At 41.9% G+C, this 21,671-nt stretch overlaps 1 protein-coding gene across 1 annotated transcript in view; it reads right to left on the bottom strand.

The window, feature by feature from the left end:
• Nucleotides 1–21,671, bottom strand: part of PEX14 (peroxisomal biogenesis factor 14) — a 105,703-nt gene that overhangs the window by 28,874 nt on the left and 55,158 nt on the right. The window lies entirely within an intron of this gene.

The following is a 21,671-nucleotide window of genomic DNA, read 5'->3' on the forward strand; positions in this document are numbered from 1 at the left end:
GAAAGTGATGCACAGAGAGATTAAAGTGACTTATCCAAGATCACACAAGCTAGGTCTATTCTACAGACCTATATTGGTATAACTATGTCACACTGGGGTGTGAAAAATCCATACCCCTGAACAAAGCAGTTATAGCAACCTAATCCATACCCCCTCCCCCTAGTGTAGTCAGTGCTATGTCGACCAGAAAACTTCTCCCACCAACAGAGCTACTGCCTCTCGGGGAGGTGGATTAACTACGCTGACGGGAAAAGCTCTCCCATCAGCACAGTAGCGTCTTCACTAAAGCACTACAGCAGTTGTGCCGCTGTAGCCCTGTACATGAAGAAAAGCCCGCAGTTAGTCTGTGGGAGAGCTGGGAACTGCCCCCAATCTGCTATGTCCCAGCCCCGTGCCTTAACTACAAGGCCAGCACTTCCTGGATAAAACACGAGGATAACATAGGGTAGGGAAAAACCCTGCATTAGCTGGGAGATGGACAAAATGAGCTATTAAAACCCTTTTATCTCCAACATACACTCCTGTTAGGGCACTTTGTTCATTCCCCATCCTGTGTGGGTATTGTTCCCTACAATAATACTCGCCAGAGCTTCACCCAGTTCAGTGACTCAAGCAACAGGATTTTCACTAGTTCTCTGAAGGTAGAATTGGTTTTGAGGAGAAAACGTCATGCTAGGAAAGGATAAGAAACTTTATCCCTGCCCCAGCAGAAAAAAATGTTGAGTAAAATTCTTTTGTCGGTTTCAAAAGCTGACTTTACTATCACTTTGTCTGATAGACTGGCCCCAGGGGCTGTTGCCACACCTACACTTCTACAGAGACAAACAAGCAGGTTTTTTCCCCTCCCCTCCCTGTTTCTGTTGAAAAGCAAACAAAATAAAACTGGCTGACTTTGTTTAATTGCCATGAATCACCTGCCTGCATGATGCCTATATCAAATCACATAACTGAAAGGAAGACCTATCAGCAGGTATCCTGAAATGACATTACAGTCCTGTTCCTGAAGGCCACTGAGTCACCTGTTCTCATAAGAACATGGTCACAGTTTAAAAGAATCACCATAGAAGCATCCTGGAATCTGATCCACATTAATGATTCTACCTGTTCAGAGTCAGTTCCACGCACTGCTACCTGGGTCCTTTTAATCCAGATGCCAGTACTGTTTTTCCTCCAACACCCAGTCCTTTGAAAAAGTTCATAGAGTTTCATACATATCACTGGGGTCAAAGGTACAATCCCTTGATCCTTCTCCTTCCATATGTCCTTGATAAAGGACCAACATCAGGTCAATTTCAGCTTAAGGTTTTACCAAAACTCAAAGTCAATAGAAACATCTCTGTGATTTTTTTTCTTCATTTAAATGAAGTCATTTATTTGGATCTGAACACTTTCCAGATGCACTTGTAACTCCAGTATTGTACAAGCACATGTGAACCTGAATGTCAACATGAAAATGACCAGTCTAGTTTAACTGTCAAACAGAGAAAGGAAAAAAGTAAAGCAATTTTCAAACTAATTTAGAATGCTTTGAATTATTTCCACTTTAATAATCTACGGCACTGTTAATTACACAACTGAGAACTATTTATTTATTTATTTCTGTACAACTGTTTAATGTGCCAGAGGTCCCTCTAAGCAGCATTCGGACTTGACAACAGTGCCTTCCTCTCAGTTATCTTGCCCTAACTTAAGAGAAACCCTGATTGACAGCACAAGGCTAAATATTCAGCTAAGCACCCAGGAAGGAAAGGGTTAAAATGGCATACTATTTTCCCTGGACATTAAAAAAAACCCCTGGCAGCAGTTTCTCTTCCTGGGCTTTTGGAGCCTATAATAAAATAAAGTGTAATGGAGGAGAGGAGGGCAATGTCAGAGGGTGAGGGTTTGGGAGAGAGGTTGTTAAGTATCTCCCTCTCCTCAGCCATGTTTACTCCATTTACAGGACCCTGAGTGACTGATATATGGACAGAGGGAGAATGAGCAGGCAGTTGCTGCCTCCCCAAATATCAGAGTGGTGGGGGAGACACCCTCAAACGCCTAAAACTCTCAAACTCTCTGTAAAGTGCTCAAAATTAAAAAGGCAGACGGAGAGACTCAGCCAGGGAAAGAAGAAAAAGTAAAACAGGAGGAAAATTTTTATTTATTATTAACATTTTGTTGGAACAGTGGAGTGCAATAAGGACTCTCAGAGCCGTTAAAAGTCGCTGGGTGACCTGTAGACCCCTATTTCCCAGAGCCTTGTATAAAATTGAATTTTTTAAACATAAATTACATGTAATGACGACACTGTAAAAACTAACAGTAATGGAAAGCTGTGCTGTATTTCATTAGCCTGTATTATTCCATGCCACCTGATCCAGCCGGGCCTTGTTTATGAGTTAGTGTGTTAGCAGATGCCGATGGAAGCATTTGCTTCGACCTTGCTCTTCTCATTGGGGCATGAAATTACGACGGCAGCACCTTGATATTACAGCCATAAATACAGTAAACTGCAAATTTAAGCCAACGGCTCCTATTGTCTCCGAACATAAAGCTGATCGGTATTTATTTAAAAGGAGAACGAAAAAAAATATTATATATCACCTTGTTTATGGGTCTGATCCCCTCCCCCCCTTAATCTGCCTTATTCACTTGGTTAAATACTAAACAAACAAACTAAATCCTCCCTATTTTCTACTGATTATATATTCTCATGAAATGAGTATTGTTTTCATAAAACTGGACCAAAGTATCTTCACCCTGAACAAGAAGGGTCTGGCTACTGGTTTAGTGCATCTTTAAATGAAAAACCAGGAACACATGCTGCAACTTTTCCTCTTTGTTTCTAAATGTGAGAAGTTCAAAATATACTATGAAAAAGTTGCTACTGGTCACTCAGTGGGGCGGGGCGGTGTTTGTGTGTGTGAGAGAGAGAGAGACACACACACACACACACATATATTGTGTATGTTTTCCTCCAGTTATCTTCTGTTTTAAAATATGGTCCTTGTTAATGCTATTTCAAAAGGTGGCAGCAAAAGAACAAACACAGAAAAATAAATTTACAAAATAAAAAATAGGCACACACAAGAAAATGGTAGATCTCTCCCCTTAAGAAGCAGGAAAAGCTTGGAGCATCATCTCCCATGGGCATTTTGGGTAAATACCCATGCACTAAGATGCCCACACAATATATTAAATATAGGACAGAAAAAAATCAACACAAAGGCAAAAGGACACTGGGTTATTGCAAAGCATATCACAGCATAAATCACAGCATTATAAGCTAGTGCAAAATGTATTTCACTGGTGGTTTAAAGGAGAGTAGACACAGTTTTGCCTGTCATAAGAGAGGTCAGGTCTTCCTCTTCTAATGCAAAGAGAGCTCTCCATTTGTATGAAGTATGTTATCTCTGTCCCACCCAGGAAAAAAGGGAGAGATAGCCAAAGCAAAGGCTTCCAGTACTAAATTATACATTTCAGGGACCCAAATTAGATTAGATAAATCACTATAAATAGAGTATAGGGAACAATCATGGAAGAGGAGGAGGAAGTGGTTTGATTATGTGATGTAATATAGGAGGTCTTATCTATTTCAAAATTCTGTGAGGCTGCCAGATGCAGTATCACGGCCTCAATAGGATTTGAACTCATCACCTTTGAATCAACAGACTGCTTGCTCAGTTTGATTGTCACAGATTTTGCACAAGATCAGACAGGATCAGAAGTGCTCATGGTCTTAATTACAGAGCACTCAAAGTTTTGTCCCTGAATATGGTCAAATTCCTATGTCACTACTATATGCAAAACCAGATAGGGACCTGTCTCTTTCTTCGCTCCTTACAAGGAGGCACTTGTCTATTAGACGTACCAAGTCTTTCTAGGTAGTGGTAAAACCAGCAAACAAGACAGAAGTGAGCTACCCCTCTATGTAACCTATACAGAGAGGTTTCAGAGTAACAGCCGTGTTAGTCTGTATTCACAAAAAGAAAAGGAGTACTTGTGCCACCTTAGAGACTAACCAATTTATTTGAGCGTAAGCTTTCGTGAGCTACAGCTTAAGCTTATGCTCAAATAAATTGGTTAGTCTCTAAGGTGCCACAAGTACTCCTTTTCTTTTTACCAAGAATGGAAGATGATCAAGACTAAATCTTCTCAGGAACATTTGCTTGAGGGCCAGCATGTAAATCCACCCCCTAAAAATCCCAGATAATAGAGGAGGTTAGATGCTAACCTAATAAGCCTAATGTTCTCATAATGTAAACACTTACTACCACGACAACTAGGCCTCCTTGGAAATGGGGCTCTGTATTCAGAGAAATGGACTCCTGATGCACCTAGCAGCTAATTCCTGTTCAAAAACATCAGATCGCATACTGTGGTCAGAGTCCTTGCACATGGACAGCTGGCAGGTCACATGGTGCTGGCTCCCCTCCTCATTACTTTATTTGTATTACAGTAGTGCCTAGAGCCCCCAACAGAGATCAGAGCCCTGTTGTGCTAGGTGTTGTCCATACACATAGTGGGGGGAACTCTCTGCCTAAGAGCTCACAGTCCAAATAGACAAGATAGAGCAAGGGTGAGGGAAGAAAGACAGGGGAGGTGACTTGGCCAAGGTCACAAAGCAGATCAATGGCAGAGCTGGGCATAGAACCCTCTTCCCATGAGTCCTAGTCTAGTGCCCTGTCCACTGAACCATGGTGCTCCTTTTTTCTAAGCTGATACTACAGGCATCAAAAGGGTCTAGGTACCTGTAAAAGATGCTAGAACAAGGAGTGGAGGCCAACCTAGCTGCCTCCATTACGGCCCATGACTAAAATAATAGGAAGAGGAAAAGAGGAGGAAGTAACAGGAGGTGCCACTGGGGATCTTAGACAACAGTAGGACTACTAAGGCCACCACCAGGAGACGCTGGCGGGAGAAGAGCAGGGAACCAGGAAGCATGTGAAGGGGAGTCAGTGGACAGATTATCAAGGGGAGTAGGTATCTGGGCAGCACACAAAGGGAGCTGGAACAAGAGGGAAGGGTACCTAGAGACTGGGTAGCATGTTCAGGGAGTCGGAAGCCAAGAGCTATAGCACACAGGCAGGGGAGAAGGGAACCAGACAGCAAAGAGGCATGTGCGTGGAGAGAGAGGACTCAGTCGATTTGTTGTATCCACCTGCTTTTTCTGGTCTTTTACTTAAGATTGTAAATTATTTGGTGCAGGGACTCTTGTTCTGTGTCTGGACAGCACTGGGCACAATAGGGCCTCGATCCATCAATGGAGCTCCTTGGTGCTATCACAATACAAAGAATATATAACAACAATGCATGGAAGGGGAAGATGACATTAAGAACAGATAAAGACACAGTGTGATCAGTTGTTTGGCTGGGTTTTTTTAAGGACAAAAAGATAATTGCATTAAACACAATTAAATTACAACAATATTTTCCTAATCCTAATTTTTCTGGTAAGCAATTGCTATAATTGTCACAGGGATGCTGTGTGACTGGAAATGAAATTGGAAAGTAGTCCATGAAACCTATTCTTTGCTAAAGTGGGGACCATGCTAACAACTCATATTCCGAAGGATCCAGGAGGAAAAGGCTATGGGCTCGCTTCTCTGATACGTGAATAGTTTTTGGTCTACACAGCACACAAATTAGCCAGCTATTGGGGGTGGAGAGGCGGGGAAGAAAATCCTCACCAAATCTTAGTTTAAAAAAGTTAGCTATAGAAAGTAGCATGGCTGCCAATCTTAACAAGAAACAGAAAGGTTGAAAAACTTTCATACAGTTCCTAAGTGTGAAACAAATGTCCATCCTTAACTCCTTAAAAGTTATTTAGTAGCAGAGAATGATGAGAATAATACTGACGTTTGGCTGATGTACAGTCAGAGAGAACTTTTTCTCTGGGTGGGAGAGGAGAAAATGTCAGTATTTTGGGGGTACGGACGGAAAAGTTTGAGGTTCTCTTTCAAAATCAGGTGACACCAAAAAAACAAAAACAAAAACAATTTCAGAAGGATTTTTTTTAAGTCTTATCTTTAGAATTAAAATATTAAACTATATTTTCAGCTCATATGACCTGACCCACATCAAACAGTTGCATCTTCAAGGCACAACCTGCCATGCTGATCCCTTCAGGACCTAGGCTGACTGATATGGTGGGAGGGATAGCTCAGTAGTTTGAGCATTGGCCTGCAAAACCCAGGGTTGTGAGTTCAATCCTTGAGGGAGCCATTTAGGGATCTGGGGCAAAAATTGGGGATTGGCCCTGCTTTGAGCAGGGGGTTGGACTAGATGACTTTCTGAGGTCCCTTCCAACCCTGATATTCTATGATGAACATCACTACAGAATTCTAGCACAGAAGATGAGGGAGGCAGCGGGAACTCAAACAGTAACTTTGTTATTGCAGGGGAGCTGTAGCAAAAAAGCTTAAGTGGCTCCTTTGTTGAGGTGCTCAATGGTAACCTCTGAAGACTCTGTCTTTACAAGGTGACTTGCTCCCAGAACTGAAAACTGAAAGCACAGGCCTCCAATAGTCCAAGGTATGAGAATTGTTGGCCACATATGGACCTTTCTTCAAAGTTCCCATGTAAGATCAAATTAACTTGAAGAGGAAACATTTTGAATGGTAGAGAGGAGAGGCATCATTTTATAGACTGACAGGTTTGGTTAACTCTTTTGGTCAGGATTCCCTTGCTGGAAAGTGGTTCTGGAGTTCGCCCTCACTTTCCAATCGTCCCCAAATTTTCATAAATAAACTTTTATAAAAATTCCAGTTTCTTCTGTAGGTTTATCCACTTATGCCACATGGCTCTGCATCTCTTGAAAGACTTGGAATGAATTTGGATCAGAAAATTCACATCGACCTGCAGGACTGGAAGACTAGTATGAAACTTCAGACCCAGAGTTTTTGAAGTCTGAGGTTTCGAAGTAACAAATCTTACAGAAGTACTGGTGATGCCTTGCTGGCATACTCAGGGCATATTAAAGAATCATTTAACAGGATTTGTTAGGAAGTCTGGGGTATAGCAGAATTTCTATATGAAAGAATGAGAAATATTTTCTTCAGTTGCTATTCCTGGTTCTTTATTTTACTCTAGAATTTCTGATGGCTCCACTAGCAAGGGAATCTGGCATATTTTACATTAAACAATGGCTATCAGGGAGTACTCTCTACAGCCTAAGGTTGATTGGAATGTATTTGCCTTGATGTTTCTTGCTGCCTCTGTTACTATCAACATTTTAAACTTCACAAATGAACCAACTAAACAAATCAGCCTAGGCTAATGCCAAGAAAAAACATCTAAAATGTGTAGCTGTTGACCCTTTTAAGTGTGCGATAGGCAGAGACGTACCAAAGGCACATTAAGTCACATACAATTATTGCCATGTATATTATGCCTTCCTTACACAACAGGAAGTGTTGCTATAATGGGGTGAGCACAATTACCTACTACTGCCCATTCCCAAAGCCACGGGAGAATGCTCTAATGAAATGAACACAGGATGGAAGCCAGGAACTAGAGAGTTTTAAATCCTTCTCTGTCACAGATTCCCTCTTTGCATCATGCAAGTCACCTCACCTTTCTGCCTCAATTTACCCATCTGTAATATGGGGATAATGTTGCACACCTATATACTTCATCAGGGTATTGAGGGGATTAACTTGATAAGGAAAAATCCATCTAAGTGGTAGGTATTATATGGCACCTCTGATTTGCATCTCCCTGAAAGTGAGAGACATGCCAATATATTCATATGAGGAAGCGTGGTAGCTAGTATTCATTATAAATCATGCCTGGTTTCTTTATTCTTTTTTGTTTTAGATACATCTTTTAAATGCCATTAAAACAATGTTTGTTGAATGCTAGTACAAAGCTAGCCACCTGTAAAATTAAAGGCTGATGGTGCCAATAAAAGGGTTGAAATACATTCTATTTAAGAGGTTCCTGCATTGTAATTTTAAAATATATTTTTAAATTATATCTACCTGCCCTTCACAATTCTGTTGGTTACCTCATATGCATTTAGAAAACAACTATCTATGTCATCACAGAGGACACTGATCTCAGGTGGGGGGTAAGACACAGCAGCAGATGAACTTTTAAGAAACAAAAATTTTGTATTTGGGTTATGTGTACTTAGTAACAAAGGAGAAAGGAAGAAAGACAGAAAATACAGGGGACATGCAAATCTAATGGAAAATGTTCCATTTAGACAAAAGAGCGTTTTTTTCCATGAGTCTTCAGCAGCTCTTCAGAGTTCTGAATAAAACTAAAGAAGTCTGGATAAATTGCCCAAAAGACGACTCATGCTAACAACAGTAAAAATAACGAAGCAGTGGAAAATATTATGGTGACTACACAAACGCACACAGCGTACTCAACTGGTAAGGTATAAAAGGAGTTTCATCATTGCTCTCTCTGGGCATACACAAAACATGGTTCTCTAGGGTTACGATTACCATGCCAAATATACCTCCGGAGTTTTCTTTCTTGTATAATAAAAAGCCTTTGGGTTCTATTAAAATCAGGTTTCTGGGGTGAACACTCAATTGTGATTTCAAGATTTGCTTTCAATGAACAGTGGTTGTTTTCTGCCAGCGAACTCATTGGCTGGAATCTTCACAGAATGCAAACAAAAGAGAGGCAACAACATGGTGGAAGTATATTCATTTAATAACTGGCGTGAATATTCAGAAACATTTGTGTGTATGTTAGTGAGCATCCGTTAGACTAGATGGTGGGGCAGCTGGAGGGTCTGGAGATTTTCCACTATCCTTTCACATTGTGCCAGGACAGGTCTTGAAGTTCTGGTGTCTGGAAATACTCTCCAGACAAATGAAACAAATATAGTAGGGGGATGAGAAGAGGCAGACAGACCCTAGATAGCACTAAACAGGAAAGCAACAGGGGGTAGCCGTGTTAGTCTGTACCCACAAAAACAACAAGGAGTCCGATGGCACCTTAAAGACTAACAGATTTATTTGAGCATAAACTTTCGTGGGTAAAAACCCCACTTCTTCAGATGCGGCCGTGCCTGTGGATGGTCAACGTAAACAAACTGTCTCGCAGCGCACCAGTGGATTACCCTGACGGGGCGTGCATAGCCCGCGGGCTGCAGGTTGCCCACCTCTGCTTTACAGTCACTGCAGTGTCTGAAGTTCATCAGAATGACTCCATTCACTTCTTACCCCATTTTCTCCCTGGTTTTCTTTAATTGTTCCTCTTGCCTGTCCCAGGCGGCCTGGCATGAAGCAAGTTCTGCCTTTATGATGCAATACCTGGAACTAGGTGAGGCCCCAACTCCTCTGATAACTTAACCAACAGGCAACAGCAGCTTGCGTTCTTATTGACAGCACACAGGTGCTAGTAAATACCAACCCCCAGGGTATTCTCTGTAAACACATAGCCGCCGCCGCCCCCTTCTCCCCGCAGCTCCTAACACACACATGCTCGCTTTACCGACACTGAACTCACACCTCACAAACAAATTATTTAACTACTCTGTTCCCCAAGGGATACAGTGATCATTTCAAATGCAGCTCCCTGCTCGCCTCTCACATACACGCAACAGCCTGATAGGTTAAATGCTGCCATTTAATTACCGTAATGGAAGCTGCTATTTTTTGGTTCCCCTGAACTCCTCTTCTCTCTCGCTCTTTTTAAACACACTCAGAGTCATCTTTTAAACATGTATTTTATATTTCTGGGTTTAACAGCTGCATGCTCCTGGTTACTCTAGGAGCGGGAGCAGGGATATTCTTCACTTAAGATATGAGAAACTGGTCTTTTAAATGCCCAAAGAGAGGGACTGGGGGAAATGTAGCAGAAAAGGGCATATGCCAAGCATTATAGAGACAGCCTGCCCTTTCATCTACTTACATGATTCTGTTTGGACTGTGGGGAATACAACTAGTTACAAACGAAGCTGGGGCCTGTAGAAGGAAATACATAAAAATAGTCTGAGAAATTATGCTGTCTCAATAACAACACATTGATTTATATTGGCACCTTAGCACAATATGGTGGTTTAAGCTCAGGACTGGGAGCAAGGAACTCCTCTATTCTAATTCCAGATCTGGTACACTGACTCCTTAACCTCTGTACCTCAGTTTCTTCATCTGTAAAATTGGGATAATAATACTTTCCACCTACCTCCCAGCAGCTTCCTGAGGATTAATATTTGTAAAATGCTTTTAAAATGAAAAGGGCTAATCAGATGAGGAAGTACAATCAGAACGGAGTGTAGAAAAGGAGATAATAATGCTTCGCTTCCACACAGTGTGTTTTGAGGATTAGCTAATGTTTGTACAGTGCTTTCAACATGTAAATCGCTCTAGAAGTGCAGGATATAAATTTGTTAACTTCCTGGCCATACTGCAAAGTATCTCTTCTTGCAGGAATTTAGGGAGGGGGCTGAGGGATTATTATAGTTTATTACTGGGGAGGAGTATAATAGTGATATTATGAGACTACATCAATAATGATTTATTCTTTGTAGTGTACGGCAATTAGAAAGCACCTAAGAGCAAAATATAGGCATTTATAGTCAAAATTAATGTTTACATGTTCTCATGCCTCAGCATTCCTAGAAAATACCAGAGCTATATATCCGCCCCCTAAATGGGAAATGCTTCCATGGCAGTACAAAATTCTGCCAACAGGCAAGATTTAGATATGCGATTTGTTCAGTTGCCTCCGGCCACAGTCCAATGTCCTATCTCTTTGTGCAAAGACACAACCCAGCCTCCCTCTGGAGTAAGGCCACCTACTGGCACCCTTACCCACCCCCCAATGGAATCTTAAAGGTGAGGCAGGGCAGCAGAGGCACAGACAAATTTAATTTTGTTTATCACCATAAAAAGGGACATTTCCACATGGACAGCAAGGACATGAATATCGTGTGTATGCAGGGGCAGGGGGGAATTATAAACGCATTTTTGGCGAAATTCAATAAAGCTGATTCCACTGCATAAGGTCAGCAATTTACTTTAAAAAATGATATGATTGCAACTTTTAATATAACCCATGTATTTGCTGCAAGATGTTCTAGAAGATTGTGTAATGTAACCATCCGACCGCTCCACAGGAGCAGAGATCACCCCATTTGCCCTTTATTGTCTTGATAAAAGCAATGCACATTTGCACAATATGACAAAGTCAACAGTTTTTACTTAAGAGAGCCTCAGATTTAATAGAGAACGAATTCTCCTCTCATATCCTAGGGCTGGGGGTCTGTTCTGGGCTAGGATCCATCAGAAAGAATCAGAAAGAACAAACGCAAGACTTAACTCTCCTCCTATCCAAGGAGGGTCCTCCCCAGGTTAAAATTAGTGAGGGAGTGGTGGGAAGCAGAAAAGAATAATGTGATTATAGCAACATAAGCACTCAGTCCCCTTGTCGCTACAAAAGATGTGGTCTATTACACAACAAAACTGTGGTCCAGGAGAGCCCACAGATTAAATTAACATGGAGACAATTCATCTCCCGCATCCCACCCCGGGCAGGGCAGCACCAACATGAGTGGGATAGGTTTCATTGGAAGAGTAACATGGCATGTCCTAGATTACATTCCCCACTCCACCCCAGGGGAGAGGGCTGTCCCTCCAGAACTGGAAGAGAAAGTTCATTCATGAATGGGTTACAGACTGAATTTCCCTGGGCTGGATGGCCATGGAGACTGAACTCCTCCTTCAATCCAAAAACATATTTTTATACAAGCGTACATAGATCTCTTTGGCTGTCTGAAGGTGAAGCTTGCTTCAAAGGTCAGAGCTCCAGGGCTAGATTAGGATTGCATGCAATCTGCTTGAGCCTTGGCATTCTGACAAACTTCCCCTGCCTTATACGTCCGATTGAGGTAAATTCTCTCTCTGAAAGTGCGGTTCAAAAATCACGCATTGCAGGATACACACTTGTTTAGCAACTTTGCTATGAGGATCCCAAATCCCTTTACAAAGGTGAATTGATTAAAGCTCAGCATGCCTGTGAGGTGGAAGTAATCATCATTATCCCCATTTTATAGATGAGGATGCTGAGGCCCAGAGAGATTATGTTACTTGCCTCAGATCATGCAAGAAGTTCATGGCAGAGACAGGAACAGAACCTAGATCTCCTGACATCTGGTCCTGAGATTTAACCATCACACCAGCCTACCTCTAGCTGCCCTATATTTATTGTCTCACTCAAGGATATCCAGTTAAATTTGCTAAATACATACATCAAAAGATGACTTTCCTGTCACTTATGCAATCTCAACCTAGGGTCTGAAGATCTAGCTTTGTTCTCCTTGCCCAGCATCATCAATACTAAAGACTCAAAACTCAGAATTTAGCTGACAATTTGATCCAGAATGGAATCCAGCTCATGCTGCCATCGTGGTATTAGCTCTGCAGTGCTAACAGGAATGGAAACAAGGCTTTGACAGTAAACAAGGCCAGTATGACTCAAAACACACACAGGAAGCAAAAGGAGCTAATTTTGCAGAGTCACTTTTAACCACTTCTACATTACATAGTTATTGTCAGAGAGCCAAAATGAAAGTCACTATTAAAACAGTAACATTCCATTTATTTGTTAAAATAAAGGCTACATCTGGAGCAAACACAACTTTCTAGGCACTGTCTGAGTGCGTTCTGGGCACTGTATAAATGTATTCCAATTTACCAATACTTTGCAAACTATGAAGACACAACACAGGTGCTGATGGACCCTGCTCCACTGAAATACTGCTGAATTTCCTGGACAACAAGTGAACTGGGAGAAATGGAAATTGTGCCTGATTCTTCACTCACTGTACTGTAAATGAAATCAGCTCTCTTTTTCTGTGGAATGCACATCTAAATGGCTCAAGTGTGTCACAGGGTGAGCCTGAAGTAAGAGAGAGGCTATTACCACTAATATGACTTGTACCCTCTGTTATGGAACAAATAAACGAGCATTTTAAGGATGTCAAATCTGTGAGTCTCTCTTCCTCAATGGATTCTTCTGCAACATCATTAAAACATCAAACGGGTGCTTCACGCAATGCACTTTCCAGAGCCTTGCACAGAAACCAGATGAAAAAGTCACAGCAATTTTCATCTTTTCGACATGAAACTGCAAAGCACTTATCAAACCCCACTGGAAATGTTACTTAAAGGGTCATACTGTCAAGGTTGGTTGGCCCTAAGTTTGCCCTTCCTTTTTTCTTCTTCTGTCTTTTTGCAGGTCCAAGTGGGGGTTCCCCCCATCAGCAAATGCTGCAGTTCAAAGCCAGCAGCCTAGCACATCATGAGCAACCCTGCAAGCATGAAACAGGGTGTGCTGCTCTGCTTCTGGGAGCAAGCCCTACAAAAATAAACAATTAGATACTTATTTGGTTGCAGGAAGAACTTCCGTAAAGAAGCATTTCAGTTCCAAGTAGAGCTGGTCAAAAATTTTCCAAAAAACATTTTTCCATTAGAAAATGCTGATTCAACTAAACAGAAACATTTCACAGGAAGACCCTCAATTTCATTGACGGTTTCAATGAGAACATTCTGTTTCGATAACATCAAAATATTCTGTTTCAATTTCATCATTTTGACTTTTATATTATGTTTTATTACATCTGTCCCTTATATTATACATTATAATAGCAAGAAAATATTTTGGAATACTTCATTTTGCAAAAAATTCTGAATTTTCAATTTTTCATTCCAATTCAATACCTCAGAATTTCCAATAGGACAGAAATTTCATTTTTCAACCAGCTCTAATTTCAACCTTTTACAGTGTTATACAAAGCAACTTTTAAAAAAATTATTATGCGTCCCTTGACCACAGTGGGGTTTCAAACACAAAGAGATCATTTCTAAAGTCTCCTGACCTGCACTAAATGTTTAGAGGCATTCACTATGCTTCCCAGTCCCATTCTTGATTCCATCCCTGATATTTCCCATCAAAAATAAAGGCTGGGTGATTTTTCAACAATTGATAACATTTCTGCTAAGCAAAGCCCATGCGTCAGAACATAAGATGATCTCTTGCAGTGATCGGGAAGGATCTCCCCTTCTTTTGTCTCCAGCATCAACAAGCAGCTATCCTAGAAGTTGCATGTTTTTTGTCATTTCTTGAATCCCAGGCACTGGCCATAATCAGAGGCAGGATGTGAATCATTCTCCCCATTAGTATGGGGGTCCAGTGGCTTGCCCCCTATCTTTCTTCCAAATCTTCCAAATATCCCTCATCCTAAAAGCTCCACCTTTTTCCAAAAGCTCAGCAGCCCCAAGGAATAGCCCTATCTAATCGACTCCCCAGGATATCCTAACAGTTGATCGGTTGGTGAAGCTTTGCTGGCATTGCTGTTGCACATTTCCTCTTGGCACAAAGCTGAGAAAATCTGTAGAGTTCATGACAAGTTCAGATAACACAAGCAGTGGGAAAACTGATGGGGGAAGAAGAGTCAGCATGATGAATAGGCTGGCACAGAACACCAAATGATGGATATGCACATGCGAGACTGGCAGGATAGGGAGACATCTCTTCTTAGCAGATGGATGGAGATTCTCAATCATTTTCAGGAAAAAAAATTAAACTAACAACATAGAGCTGTGGTCCTAATCTCCAACTCATGAATGCATTTGTACTATTGGGTCATGAGCAACCTGCAGCAGGAATCTTCTGTGTATATGCTGCACATTATCAGCATTGGGCAAACATTAGCAGAGTGCCAAGAGCAGATGTGACTGCAGATAACTTGGATTCAAATGGAAACTGTTGCAAGTTTGCTAGTGCTGAAAAACACGTTCAGTCTCTCACTCTTCATTCTATGGCTCTGGATTGAGTCCCAGGGAGCCCATCAGATCTTGAAAGATAAACAGGGTCATGTTGGCTCAATACATGGTAGCGAGGACATCAAAGACCACTGTGATAAATGAAGGGGGAGGGGGGAGAGCTCCCTTTTATGGACACTCAGCCAGCCAGTAGCTCTAAAATCCCTCTTAGTAGCTGTTCTCTAATTGTTCTACCTGAAAAGGGTTAAAAAGTTTCACTGCTATGCACAGGTAAAAGGAAGTGAGTGGACACCTGGCCAGAAGAGCCAATGGAAAGGCTAGAACTTTTTAAAATTGAAAAATGACTCCCCTTTTGTCTGTCTGGGTTGTTCTCCGGGGAGAGGCGGACAGGACAGAGCTCTGCTGTAAGGGCTTGGGCCAGGAATGAAAACCCATCAGTATCATACCTAGAAACTACTCATTTGAAACCCCAGATATGTAAGTAGATCAGGAAATGTCTAAGACGACGCAATTAGGTTTATCTCTTTTATTCCTTTATGGCTTGTGGATTCCTCTGTGCTAACCCCAGGTGCTTTTTGTTTTGCTTGTAACCTTTAAGCTGGACCTCAAGAAAGCTATTCTTGATGCTTCATCCTTGTAGTTTGTTTTTTTTAAATCTAGCAAATGCCTAAGTTCCAAGATGTATTTTCTTTCTTTTTTTAATTAATAAAATTTACCTTTTTTAAGAAGAGAATTGGATTTTTGTGTCTTAAGAGATTTGTGCACAGGTTGTTTAATTAGCTGAGAACAGCTGATTAGGTGGGAACAGCTGATTTCTTTTCTTTTTTCTCTTTCTCAGCTCTTCCCCAGAGGGCAGGTGAAAGGGCTTGATGGTACCCCACAGGAAGGAATTCCCAAGTGTGCCTTCCTGGGTTCTCAAAGGGGTTCTGCACTTGGGTGGTGGCAGCATCTACCCATCCAAGGTCAGAGAGAAGCTGTAATTTTGGGAGTTTAATACAAGCCTGGAGTGGCCAGTATTAATTTTTAGAATCCTTGCAGGCCCCCATCTTCTGCACTCGAAGTGCCACAGTGGAGAATTAGCCTTGACAACCACAACAATATTGCAGGAAGGGGTGTTGGGTATTCTTTCCTCAAACTTAATAAGGAGCCAGTGTCCCAGAATAATGTAAAAGGATACTGGGATGTGCCTTTCATATGAGACATAAAAACATAGAACCCGACTCTTTGTGGTTACTGAAGATGCCATAGTGCCTTTCAAGTATCTTAGCAAATTTTTAACTCAGGTAATTACATTCTCCGTCCCTACAAGTCTCCACCTGCAAGATCACTTGGATACAGTATTCTTCATTTCCTGTCCTAAAACTCTTGCAATAGCATTAAACAGCTGCTGCATTCTACCTTCAAGGTGGCTCCATTTCAATGGTAGGTGAAGTGATCTCTCATCATAACCCTTTTATACCTCTCAAGAGGGTGTTGAGTGTCTAAATCAGCTGATGGGTGTAATGTGCTCCAAGAGCCTCAGATGAAATGCACTACAGAAATGTAGACAATTATTTACTTTGCAAATACTCCGTTTCCAGGAGAAAGTGCCATCCAACCTCTCTTCAGCACTCTTGTTTTATCTGTCTACAAAGGTTTTTATCATATCTGAGCAGCTGTTCTAAACTTCTGAATCACTGTTTGGAGTAAGCATCCTCCCTGGTTTCGGCTATTCCATTCAGCTCTTTTCTCTTACTCTGGTCTGAGGTTGTTGGCTCCAGTTGTATTGCATGCATAATATACTGAGAATTCTCATGTAATTGCAAAGCAAACTAAAGTTACTAACAGCCACATTTTCAGCTCTGGCCTCTAGCTTTCCATCCCTTTTTTGTTGTCCATGCTAGTCATGGGGTCTGCACAGTCATTTGCACACACCACTTAGACAGCTGGACAACCAGTTATCCAATCTGCATGTGCCATAAGTGATAAGCAACCACTAGCACAATCAGTTGCATGCACAGAAGTGGACACACAAAAAACAAAGGCTGGCTGAAAATCTGTCTCTTAATGCCTTCGCTCCATTTCTTGCCCCTCTCTTCCTAAATCCATATCCTGCTAAGTCAAGAGAGAATGACTAAACTAGTCTGTATATATGACCCCTCTCTACACATCCCTGAGTCAAACTAAGTGTGTCTTCAAAAGCTGGAGGAGAGGACCTCCACAATCCTCCTGGGTTGTGTGGGTCTTGGCAGCACGTTACTAACTGGATCTTTTTGCATGAGCTGTCACTGGACTCCGTTGACTTGCAGTGCGTTTTGTGCTCAAGGAAAAGCTTGGTAAAAATTGTTCAAGCTTCACTGAGACATGTTAAAGAATTAATTACAAAGTAAAGCTGAAGGAGAAAATTAATTTTAGAAACACAAGAGGTTACTTTTCTTTTCCTCCCTTTTCTGGAGGTGGGGGAGGAAAGGCCGTTATTTTCACTGGCATCCTGAGGGCAGAAGCTGGGAGCTGTCCAGTCGATAACCTGGCCATCAGAACAAGGTTTGTAATTAAAAGGTCAGTGACCTGGAAAGCTAGGGCCTCACTCTCAGGGCTTCTCAGTAATGATGGAGCTATTAAATTAAGACGTATGAAATCAATGCTAAAAGAGCTTTCATGGTAACAAGATTCCATTCAAGGACATGCAAACTGCCTCATGAAATGGACTTAAATTATAAAAAAGGAAAGTAATAAAAGAGAGTTAAACTGAAATCTGCAGAAGAATTTACTCCCCTTAAAACTCGCCAACTACAGGCTGTGGCCCCTCCTCTCCCAACCTCAACGTGATCCACCACGGGTTTTCTGCAGCGGTTTGTCTTCAGCAAAGAGGCTGTTTAGTTACTGGTGGGGGTTCAACTTCCAGGAATGCAGTTGATTAAAAGGAGGAAGAGAAGGGAGCTGATTTTCTACAGCAGACTCCTGGATTGAGTACTTTTGTTTCCTAAGGAGTAAATACCTTTGGTCCTTTGTGGAGTGGGGCACGTAAAACTCCATAATTTATGTAATGCCTTTTTACCAGCATCTTAGGAGCCCTCCCCTCCAGCTGCCTTCTATCCTCCAGTCTGACAACCACCTCCCACTTCTATCATCTTCTTTACTTGAACTGCACTGAAAAAGCTGTGTGGAACCCACAGGCCACAGAGCCGTGGAAAAACTTCTGTATTTACTTGCTTCCTACAAGCCGAGGTAATGAAACAGATAAATAGACCCAACATGTTAAGGGCAAAGCTTCCCACCGACCTCCTGCTCATCTCATCAAACAGAAGTTTGACTCGGTTGGGAAGCAGGCGTATATGAACATACAAAGCACCAATCAAGGTAATAAGTGTTCTAAAGAGAGTTTCTGACCCCACACATTTCTGGATTTACTCTTCCCCAATGTAATTCAACAGCGACCGTAGTCTATCTAAGGTACTTATAAGGCCCACATCACTGTAGTACCTGAGCACCTCACAATCTTGAATGAATTTGTTCTCCTTACTCCCATGTGATTGGGCAGTGCTATGATCTCCATTTTACAAATGGGGAACAGAGGCTAAGTATCTTGCCCAAGATCACACAGGAAGTCTATGACTGAGCAGAGATTTAGACAGAGGCTCCCAAGCCAAAGGCTAGCACCCTAACCACTGGACCATCCTCCCTTTGCAGTCACGTTACAGATTCAGAACACAATTTTAACCCGCATGAGCTACTAGATGGGTAGTTGAGCATTACAGGACATCTGAGCCGCGACAGCTCAACAACAGACATATATCCACCAGGGTTTAAACCCCACATACTGTCTAATTACTCCCCAGGCACCGATTCTCCGTGGCGTATCATCAGCAGGATCAGCTACTTGGACAAAAAACAAACAGCATCTTTTTTTCCCTTTCAGATACTCTGAAGGAAAACAGCTGCTTTTCCCCTTCATCTGAAGAAGTTCACAATAAAAAGGAGGAAATGTCATAAATTACACAAAATGCCAGTGTAAGCTTCAAAGAAAATGACAAATGATTCTAATAACTTCATGTTTCTCATTAATGTCTCTGAATTTAGAAAGTTTTAAAGTGTTCAAGACGATGCAGAAATCTCATTGAACTTTTGAAGGACCTTAAATCCAGGACACTTTCCTCACGCTCTCCATCTTCATCAGGCTTATTACCCCAGGCCTGTAATATACAACCCCCAACCTCTTAACTTCACAGAAATAGGGGCAGCCTCCCTCCACTACCACCCAGCTGCTGTTTCACAAGAAAACAAACCCAACCCAGCTGATAATTCTAAAGTAACCTTCATTTCAGACTGAACTGACATGCACCCCTGGGACCACAATTTCTATATTAAATATTAAATAATGTTTAAAAAAAACAAAATTGGATTTGCCTTTTCAAGTCAAGATTATAATTCAAGGCAGTGTTTCACTGCAAGTTCCAGATGTGAAACTTCCTAAGCAAAGCTGAGACTGCAGTACCTGGGAGTACCCCTGCTGCCAGTGCTCTGACCCCTACATTCCCTACATCCACTCCTACTGGAACAGATTGCAACTAGGGTAGCTGAGAGCTCCCCCACAGCCAGGGTATCAGTCTCTTTCCTTACAGCTCTCAGAAAGCCAGTGGTCCTGCCCCATTCTCTGCAGCAAAATCTGCTGGAAGAAACTACAACCAGAACAACTGCAAAATCCTCCCAGGAGATGATGCCTCTGTATTATTCCCTACAGAGATATGTACAAAGTTATTTTTAACATAGGGGTTCACAGAAATGTTTATATGATATGACATGATAGATATGCTCTGATACATGATACAATATATGATATAAGGAAAGAGTGTTGTCTAGGGGTTTGAACAGGGGACTGCTAGTCAGGACTCCTGGGTTCTCTTCTTAACTCTGTCACTGCCTTGCTGTGTGCCCTTGGGTCAGGCAGCTTAACCCTCTCAGGGTATGTATACACTGCAATAAACCACCCATGGCTGGCTCGGGTCAGTTGACTAGGGCTCACAGGGCTCAGGTTGCAGGGCTATAAAATTGTACTGTAGATGTTTGGTTGTGGGCTGAAGCCTAGGCTCTGGGACAGGTCGGCTGAGTGGTGTCGGTGGCCTGTGATATACAGGAAGTCCAACAAGATGATCTGGTGGCTCTTCCTGGCCTTAATCGCTATGATTCTCGAAGTCACGAGATCCTCGATGAAACATGCTGCAGACTTGCACAGTAATTACTAATGAATACATGGACAGGATTTTTTCTCTGAGGATAAGTCTTGAAATTTCCACTCCAGGAAGTCCTGGTAGAATACTCTTTACTAGAATTCAGGAAAAACACTGGACAGTTACTTAGAATGCCAATGGGTAGGTCTCAGGCTGTAATTGGAACTGAATACTCAACCATGTTAATTCTCCTACATATGCCCAGGGTTGAACTAGTCACATCTAGGGTTAGGAAAGAATTTTTCCTGCCCCTTAGGGCACAACTGGCATGATGCACATGTGCATCTCTTTGCTCTGGAGCACTGAGCAAAGGTAACATTATATGATCAAGTGGGCAGATCCCATATGATCAAGTTCCCAATAACTCCTGGGTGCAGGCATTGCTGGACTCTGTTCCTTCCTTTCTTCTACTGTTAAATTTCCATATGAGCAATTAGCGCAAAGGGGAGGGAGGGAATTAACAAACAGGAACAAACAGTTCTACCAAACAGTTTCTCTTCTTTGGTAATTATTAGCCAAGTAATTCACAAGAAGTATTAGTCGGGCCATAGTGTCTCTCTGCCTCCTTCTCCCCACCCCTCCTCTTCTCCCAGTCAGGGATTTATTAAAATTAAACAGATTAGATGGAGCTCCTGATACTAAAAACTGCTCAGCGAAGCCTGCGGTGGGGAAGTGCAGAGCAAACACCAGAGACATTTGTCTCTAAATTGCTCTAAATACCTTCTGCAAATGAAATTCTAACCCAGCTACGTTTAGAGAGAGAAAATGAGGAATAACTGGTCATTGTCAGCAGAGGAGAAGATCAGGCGGTTATAATATTGCACGATATACTGGGGGCTAAGAATCTCTCGGCAACAATAGATTTTGTATCAGGTTACCCCGGGTAATCAGCACAGCTTTTAGGCTCAGCTTTCCCCTGCTTCATTGCTTCGATGATAGAGTTGAAATCCCCAAGCTTTTATGATAAATTACTCCCCGTAGGTCCACATATTTCAAGGAAAAACTCACAGAGCAGAGTGGCCAACAAGGTCCAAATTTTGCCATACTGGCAAATCCAATGCCATCCTGATGGCAGAGAAGGACAAACAACGCACCTAGCAGAGTTGCATCCCCTTTCTGGGCTGCTTTGTAACTGACACTAGGGCCAGTGGGGAAAGGACCCTATTCCAAATGATGTACCTGCAGAGTACTGTTTATGGCAAAGCTGTTAGAACCCAACTCCTACCTTTGTGCTGTCTGCCCCAAGATGAGCAGGGGTGCCTGTAAGTAGATTATCTCATGCCATCGAGTATCATGGATTTCACTAACAATTCATATCTCCAGCCTGGATAATATATTCCTGGGCTTTCTTAATTTCCATAGCTCAAGGTCTTTGGCTGAAGAATTCAAATTACACTGTAATATTCACAACGCTAATGTAAAAATGGGTCCCCATTCCCCATAATTTTGGAGTTTGCACTTATACCGCCCCCACCAGCACTTAAACTACCCTTTCTAACTCTGTAAAGCATGAAATTCACTCAGGGCATGAGCCTCTTTATTACGTAAGTCCCACACTGAGGACTTAAGGATGTGGAGGGTTCTTGGCTGGGCAATCTGCACTGGAATAAACTTCACCTGAAATGTGCTGGTAAATTCCTAAATTGTTGTCTTAAAACTTCAGAACATCAAAAGAAAAAACATAGTTAGTTCCTTTATAAACAGAAGGGAAAACTATTATCAGGCTGTGGCCAAA

The sequence above is a fragment of the Caretta caretta genome, chromosome 18 (assembly GCF_965140235.1).
Source record: "Caretta caretta isolate rCarCar2 chromosome 18, rCarCar1.hap1, whole genome shotgun sequence".
Taxonomy (NCBI): Eukaryota; Metazoa; Chordata; order Testudines; family Cheloniidae; genus Caretta; species Caretta caretta.